Source organism: Daucus carota, chromosome 9 (genome assembly GCF_001625215.2).
Source record: "Daucus carota subsp. sativus chromosome 9, DH1 v3.0, whole genome shotgun sequence".
Classification (NCBI taxonomy): domain Eukaryota; kingdom Viridiplantae; phylum Streptophyta; class Magnoliopsida; order Apiales; family Apiaceae; genus Daucus; species Daucus carota.
Window position 1 is genome coordinate 11,255,711 of NC_030389.2, and position 9,136 is coordinate 11,264,846.

The following is a 9,136-nucleotide window of genomic DNA, read 5'->3' on the forward strand; positions in this document are numbered from 1 at the left end:
ATTGTTGTGAAGAGTTAATGACCAGGTCGACAAGTTTTTTGGATGCAGCCTCAATGTAAAGCTCTTTGCCTTGTTTCAGAATTTCTTTTCTCTTCTGATTTAGTTGAGAAGAAAGAATGGCATTGTTGTACTTGATTCTTAGTTTAATCAGCTGATGATCTTGGCCATCCTTCATTTTTGAATTAATCCAATTAGAAATACAGAAATGAAACAGTTTATAATGTTAAAGAACATTGAGATTTTTTTACCTTTTCTTCATTCAATCCAGTTGACCATGATTTTAGATCTCCTTTGTAACTTTCCATGTGTCGCATGAGGAAAACTCCACAATCAATGGAGTTGTTCCTTGTCTGCCATGGCAAATTTAGATATGATGGCTTCATCTTTTTAACTTTTCCTGAAATACCAACATGACCCTTCGCGTGCAGATATTTCACAAAGTGAGAATGCTGTGAAATAATGTAAAAGCAAATGATTAGTGGACAAATTTATGTAATGTGAGCTATAAACTATTACAGGGCAAGGTACAAAGTAGGTTACATAGGATTAATACATACCAGAATCTTTGGCTTTTCGCCATAGCATTTTTTTGGATCAATTTTTGATCTATCAATGTTGTCTATGATTTCATAACTCCAATTCTTCAAGTGGTAGACAATCAAGTAGTAATGCTCAAATGCACAAATTGGAAAAAATGCCTATATAGAAAGGAAAAAAGCAAAAATTATATATAACGTATGGAAATTTCAAATTAAATTATAATCGAAATATTTACTGTCTTACCATATCAATGAGATCCAGCTTTGTACGATTGCATTGGTTCAGCATACTATCAACATTTTCAGCAAACAATTTGTATGTTGTTGCAAGAGTCTTTTTTTCATCCAATGTTGCATTCTTTATAACAAAAATTTAGAGACATATAAGATAGGGAACTGAAATATACATTTAAAGGCAAAAGTATAGAGAAAACACATAAATTTTATTTACCACACATCCTATTGTAAAGAAAAGCCGAAGGGGCGATTCATCTGACTTGAATTTCTCTGCATCATTGAGAACTATAGCCCATGTATCAACAACCATGGTTTCTATATGCTTCCCAATATTTAGTGATTGCATATCTTCTCTTAAACAGAAGAAATCATTGCATAGAAATATTTGCTCCCTGCACAAAATATTAGTTTAAGTGTGTGGTTAAAATTATATATGTTTAAGTGTGTGTGGGGGGGGTGAATGAAACGTAAGTTAGATACAGAGAAACTTACATTGGATCCTTAATTTCAGTCATATATCGCCAAACTCCAAATTCTTGGTTAGTTATTTTTGAATGGATGTCAATCACCCTTTCAATGAAGGGAGATTTTCCATATCGACCAATTTTCAGTGCTCTGGAACTCTTTTCCCTTAGTGCTGGTTTGGGAGTAATTGGTGGAATATCTTCTTCATCATCTATTCCAAGTGAAAAGGAAGGATATATCTCACCCACAGTCTCAGTCTCAAACAAATCCGTCTGCTGAGCATTAATCTTTGCTGAGTCTACAAAACTTAGAAGATCAAGCTGCTCAACATCTTCTATTGTCAGTTGGAAATCCTCTTCTTCATAACAATCTTGAAACTCTTCAGTATCTGTGTTTTCTTCAGGAGGAGAAGAGTCTGTGCATTGTTCCGATGGACGAGAGTATGTAGGACGAGTGTTTGTTGTTTTTTCAGGGGGAAGAGTCTTTGTTGTTTGTTCAGGGGGAGCAGTGTTTGTGGTTTTTTCAGTTCCTTGTTGATGGAAAACATTAAAGACAATGTTTTTGATATCAAGGAGCTGTTCATTTGTTGGGTATTTTTGCAAGGCTAGGGTCAGCTCAGTGTCAAAGAGCAATTTAGTATCAATGAGATCATCAGCCATTGACCTAATGCTCTCTACAAAATCCTGTTAAAACATTATAGAATTAAAAATAATCAGTAAAGTAAGTTAAAAAAAAACTAAACTACTACAATACTAAAAAAATTTGATTAGAATAGTAAAATCGACTATTCCATGTCGAAGGTTCAGTTTCTTGAAATTGGATTGAAAATTTGATAATCCTAATCACCGTAGTTATGAAATTTTTAGGGTATATTCATTGAGGTAAAATAATATGATTTTTTGTCATATTATTTTAAAATAAACATGTAATCCCTAAGTTCTAAGGCACTTAATTTCTAAATTTTGGACAATCAATCATTAATATTTAAATAATCAATCACATATTATGGTTTTGTTACCAGCTATGTAAGATTACATATACCTTTTCGGATGATGCCTGTCCATCACCATGTTGTTGCTCAACTTCGATGTGTTGTTCAGTATCACGGACATCTTCACGGTCAATGGTCTAAATATTTATTTTTAGTCCAAAATTAGTATGTACCAGTGTTTGATTTTAAGAGAAAATGAATATCAACTATGTAGTATAAATATTTACCTCATTTTGAACTGATTGTCTTTGTACCCTTTCCAATTCTTCCCATACGTTATCATCATTCTGATGATCATTCCAGTCGTCCGAAGCTGGATTAGGGACATCTTTTCCTTTGTCATTTCCTTTTGCATTCTAAAATTAGGGGAAAAAATCATGAAAGATGTAATTTAGCATCAATTATTGAAGATAAAAAAAATCAGTAAATTACTAAATATTGTTACAAGTTGTAATTTAGCATCAATAATACCTCTGTTGCAGTCTGTTCCTGAGAAGATGGCAAGTCCCGTAATGGCTTCATAATTAAGCCGAATCCAAAAGGGCCGCCATAGACATCAATTGCCTGTCTTTCTCTTAGTTTTTCCTGTGTCCAGCCTTTGAAAGAAGGACACTGCCTTTCAACAAGCTTAATCCCTTTATGTCTAACTCGATCAGCATAAAACAACTGCAAGATAAATTTCAATAATTATTACTAGTTCTAAACAAAATAAACTGCTAGATGTAAATTATGATGATTCTTACCGTTAGAAAAATGGCTGATCCTCTGAAATGACTTGATGCATTTTCATTCCAACTTTTAGTGGCAGACACAAGATAACTAATTAGTAACTCTGCCCAGTTGTATCTATAGCACTCATCAAGGTTCCCATGTAATCTTAGCATTTGTCTGTCAATGTATGAGTATGTAGGTGTTCCTATGAGAACATTTGACAAGACAAGTAAGAAATTGAACTTGAAATTCTGAGTTAAGCCTTGATTTTTAATCAACTGAACTAGTTTTGTCGCTGTCACTTGAGTACTTTCTTTCACTGTTTTGAACTGTGCTGACCATTCGTCAATTCTAGAACGATAGTAATCATATGTTCCAAGGGTTATGCTCTCACGTCCACATGGCAACCCGAGAACTTCATATACATCTTCCTCCATAATAGGTATCAGCTCGTTGTTCAAGTTCAGTGAAACAGTGTTTAGGTCAAAAATCTGAAAAACATTATAGGCTAAGTTCGCCGGAATAAGCTCCAATGAGAAATCAAGAAGTCGTCCAAATCCAGTTCTTTGAACCCATTTCTTCTGGTCTTCTGTGAGATCAGAGATCATTTCACTAAAAAGTCTTGGTGAATTTCTTAATTTCAAGTCTTCTTTTGGAGTGTGTAAATGCTTTGCACCTTGACCCTGTTTGATAGTTAATAAAAGTTAGATGTTGGAATCTAACAGAAGCAATAAGGGAAATTAAATACATTTATGTTTAGAAATATACCTCATATTTTTCATTTGCATCTTTCTTTGTTGGCAAATGAAAGTTTGGCCGTTTTGCTTTACGCTGAGCTTCCTCCTGTTGCATATCAAATTTATTAGGGATTGGAGTTTTAATATTTAGTAGGAATATATTACTGATTAGTCACTAATATATTACAATATATTGCTGATTAGTCAGGAATGTATTACAATATATTAGTGATTAGATGTTATATTATAAAACTAAACATATTACATTATATTAGAAATTAGTCAGTAATGTATTACTGATTAGTCAGTAATATATTACTGATTAGTCAGTAATGTATTATATATTACTGACTTTGAGATTAGTCAGTAATGTATTAGCAAGATTGATAGCTACACAATATGTTTGTATGAACAGAATAGCTATAACACTCATACTTTAAAAAAAAGGAACAAACACATAATCATGATTTTAAATAAAAACTAATTATGTACCTCTTCGGTCTTCTTTCTTTTCCATTTCTTATTTTTTGCAGTGGGAGATTTGTCTTTATTTTGAGCTTCTTCTTGACTTTGAGATTGTTGATTTTCTTCAGCATGTTCTTCATCCATGTTCTGATCTTCTTGTTGATTTTCTTCATCCATGTTTTGATCTTCTTCAGTTGGAGGTTCAAAATTTCCTTCAGTTTGATCCTCAGTCTGCTGTGTATCTTCAGTTTGTTCACTTTGATTGTGATCCTCAGTCTGCTGTGCATCCTCAGTCTGCTGCTTAGCTTGAAATTCAGCCCTGTACAATTCGTGAATTGAATAGGGCTCTTCATTACTTTCCTGTGTAAAAGAATATTACATTAACATTCAGAATAATAATTAAAATCATTTGTGAAGTTAGAAGCAGGAATTGAGCTGTAATAGATATTAAAGATATATACATCAGAATCAGGGGTAGATTTTTGTCCAGGTTTGACTTTATTTTTCTTTGCTGCATGTTTATATCTCTTCTTTCTACTTCCTTCAGATGTGGTAGGAGTACTATTCTGCTGATCATCTTCCATATTCTTATTTATTTCAGATTCTTTTGTAGGCTCGAGGTCGATCGGGTCATCTGCAGTGTTGCTGAAGCAGTTGCACCTTTGAAGCCTGGAACTTCTTCGCAATTGTACTCTATGTCCTGAAAAATTAGTTTCTTGTAGAGGCATTAAGTAAAATATAGAAAAAGAGATCATGATTCAAAAAATCTCATTATATATATAAGGCAAATACCACATATTAATCACTATTACCTTTTTATGAAAGAAGCATAATAGTTTTTATCATAACTTAGCCTAGAATGAGCACTGTAAATCAACTTGCTATCTATAGGGATAATTTTAGTATCTTTGTGGTGATTCTATGATTGATTTAAAAGACTATTATGCATTACATAAAACAAGTTAAGACAAGCCATAAAGATAAAATATGCATAAGTAGAAGTAATTAGTATAGCAATAACTGTTTCTTGATTCAGTAATTGTCTGCACTGAAAAATGGAAGTGATATGCACTTCTAAAAATGAGATATAGCGACGGAATTATAAACAAAGCTAAGTTAATAAATTAAACCAATACATATTGACAAGTGGTCACATCACACAAAACTCAAAACCTATGCCGCCTATTATTAACTTAATAAATAAAACACGTGGCTTAAACTAATAAAACTGAGACCATGACTCTGAAACGAAACAAATTAAAACAAAACAGCAGTCACTTGGACAAAACACAGGACTAAAATGAGAGAAATATGCAGCAACACAATAAACAGCCACACACTAATACTCGGTAGCGCTCAGAACTAAGTACTCAAGAAAACAATAACTCAATACCGACTCAAAACGAAACATAGCTCGGAGGTTCGATACAGGGGAATGACTCAGACAGCAAGACTTACACAACTTTGCGAAAACTAATCCAGCAAACATGAATCAAAAACTCGACGCTCAACTCAATTACAAAACAAGAAGACAAGCTGAGCACCTAATAAACGAAAAACCACCCATCTAAACTCCTAAACGCAACTCGCATAAGGCTCGGAAAAGACTCGGACACAACTACGCTACAACTGACATTGACTCAGACAAAAACAGGATACAAACAAAACCAAGCAAAGTAATCCAGCACAACTCAAGCCAGGATTCAAATCGGTGAAGACTTCGCAAATAAAAAACGAAACTAAAAACTCAGTGTAGTAGGAGTGGTGCTTTGAACAGAACTCAGAAAATACTCGGAGTGGGACTCGCAACAAATCATATAATCATTAATATATCAAATAATAATCACTAATATGTACAACAATAATCATGAAGAATCACTAGTACTTTGACACATCTAATCTGCACATAAAAAACAACTACTCTGCACTACAATAAACAAGTTTCTCCTCATTTTCAAACTTAAAATCACTAAATCAGCACAAATCATATCAGAACATCCATTAAAGGAGTCAAAGATATATACACTATTCAAAATCATTACAAAATCAAAAAATCATCACAAAAAATACCAAATTAACACAAAATCAGTACCACTATTCAGAATTAGCAATAAATAACCACTATCTGACTTCAAATCATGAGCAGTTATCACGAATCCATTAGAATCAGTAATAACTAATTGTACATATATTGATCACAAAATTTTACATATACTTTTTGCAATTTGAAAATGAAAAAATACAAAACCCCAAAAACATACCTCCTCTAGTCCTAGCCATAATATTTTCCTTTCACAGTGATATTTTAGACAACTAGTTGCTGTTTTCAGAACACATAAACATAATTTGTTAGTTTTTGATAATATTTACAATCAAAACCCTAGAAAAATTGCTGCACAAGCATGCATTGAAGATATAGCATCACTATAACTACAATACGAGATTTGGAGTGTAATTAGTTACCGATTTGAAGAATTTGAAGGTATTCTCCTTCAGTTTGAGTTCGAGGCCAAGTCCAGTGCGAGTTTTCCGATATCCTGCAAATTTTGTTCGAAAACGAAGTATTAGAACTTGTTAGAGTTGAAGAAAACGCAAGAAATCGAAGAAGAACAGTAATTAATCTCAGTTTTTTAGTGATTAACCTTGTGCGAGCGAGAGAGATGAACAGTGCGAATGTGCGAGAGTAACGGTTATGTATGTATATGCGCGTGTATAGTTTCCTTTTTCTGTTTTTAAATCAGCGGCGTTGTTTTTATGTTTTAGACTGGGCTGGTTAGTTAATTGGGCTGTGGTTAGGAATTGGGCTGGGCCTGGGTTAGTTTGTAGGTTTGTACAATAAGCAGTTTGTACGAGAACATGACCCTATAGACACACACACACACACACACACACACACACACATATACATATACATATATATATATATATATATATCTGTGTGTGTGTGTGACGGACCCACATTACTATCCACAGGAATGAGTTTGAACAACATCTAACATCTTTTAATATTACAGACCAAAATATCTAAAGTCAAATTCCTACCAAGTAAAACCCAAAAGTTTAAAAATATTAGGGAACTACTGGTTCCCTACCTGCCCAACATCCGACGGTAAGCATACCCTGAGTTCACACATGTCTTACACGTGGTTTGCTTGAAACGAGCCATCCTCGGGTTTCACTGAAAGGTTAGCACCAATAACAATATTAATGAGCAAAAAGATCAGCTAGTGAATAACAGTGTATCACAATTCATCATATGCTCAATATATAATAAGAGAAGGTAAATCAACAATATGAAGGCTCAAATAATAGTGGGAGTCTTTAACAAGTAAATGGAGTTGGAAATCTGCACGGCGCTATGAGCAATGTGGGCTGATCAGCCCACATCAAAGCTCCGAACAACATAACAAGTGATTCAAAACTATTGAGGATCCTCAACACACATTGGCCATATAAAAATATCAGGCTCCCCGCTACTGAGGTTTTAAAATTCATTAAGTGACTGGCTCCTCCGTCTTATTAGAAAATACCATCCAATTCCTTTTAATCAATTCATTTTAATTCACAAGGGTTCTTGATCAAGGAAAAGATATCAAATGTATTTATTATCAATGTTCAAGTGACATGTTGTCTAAAATGAGGGAATGCTATTAAGATCAGGGTTCCGAAAGAGATAATTCCAATATATGAGGGGTTTAGGGTTCTCCTCATATATTAAGGGACTATTATAAGGTATTCATGTGGGTATGAGGTGATATGTGATGAAAAGGGTCAATTCAAGTATGAAAGCAATTATCTAACTTCAAGGTCCAACTATTAGGTGTTGTCAAGGACTATTATTCTATTTAAAACTGTAGTCATGTATTCACAGGGTATTCAATCACAAGAAACAGAATTATAGAGATAAGTTGAGAGTTCACTTGCTTGGTCTATGCTTAATGAGTAATTGAATGGAATCGTCTAGGGGCTCCTTTCATGGCCTCCTACTTGAACCTATAATAAATAGTATCCTCGTCACAATACTTGCTAACTACCCTTTCGCGTATAACTCTCTCTCTCTCTCTATATATATATATATATATATATATGTGTGTGTGTGTGTGTGTGTGTGTGTGTGTGTGTGTGTGGACACACACACACACACACATATATACACACACTTAAACTCAACTAACTACAAGTAATATATGCATCAAGTAATCCATATAACACATAGCAAGAAATGGCATGGCAATTTATCACTTAATTAATAGTACATACTTAGATTCTATTTTCTACTTTAGTCACTTGACCAATTAACCATATAACACACAAATATCATGACCAATACCCTTAATCCTCCTTTACAAACCTCAACTCATCCTAAATTTAGTAAGGCACACTTATGCCTCACTTCACATGACTCACAATGCAATGTACACTACTTAACTTACTCGAATGCATACCTTGGCACCACTTGTGTGCCTTAGGCAAAAGAATGCACTTCTACTCGGCGCCTTCACCTAAACTAACTCTCACTAACTTATATGACTTAAAAGAAACTCCAAAACTCATTATGAGGTCAAGGCCTCACACAGGACACACATACATTTCAATTCACCTTACTAAGTTCCTAAATGTAACTCTAATGGTGACTTTCAGGTGTTTTGGTGGAAATAAGGTGTCTCCACCTAAGGCCTTCACTTCAAACCAATTAAAAAAGCTTACTAAGACTCTAAACTTAGTTAATGAGGTGATATGACTCAGATGCCTCACTTATAAGGACTCTTAATAACCAATGCACCAACTGGACTCCCCTGATTGCACACTTTGGCACCCTTTGAGTGCCTTGGAAGAAATATTAATTTCTACCTTATGCATTTACTACATTATGACTCCTATGAATTCTTATGACCTAAATCTAGCTCTCAGAATTGGTTTCATGCCATGACCTCACCTAGGCCTCTCTAGGCTTCAGTTCTTGAGTTCCCAATTGCTCTGTTTAAACTCAC

The 9,136-nt window shown here is 34.1% G+C and overlaps 1 long non-coding RNA gene across 1 annotated transcript; it reads right to left on the minus strand.

Annotated features, from left to right (window-relative positions):
- Nucleotides 1–259: 259 nt before the first annotated feature.
- LOC108201260 (uncharacterized) lies at nucleotides 260–890 on the minus strand. The gene is made up of 3 exons (XR_010287597.1): nucleotides 784–890; nucleotides 558–698; nucleotides 260–449 (listed from the first exon to the last, which is right to left on the minus strand). It is a non-coding gene; the product is annotated as an uncharacterized LOC108201260 (long non-coding RNA).
- Between the last annotated feature and the right edge of the window lie 8,246 nt (nucleotides 891–9,136).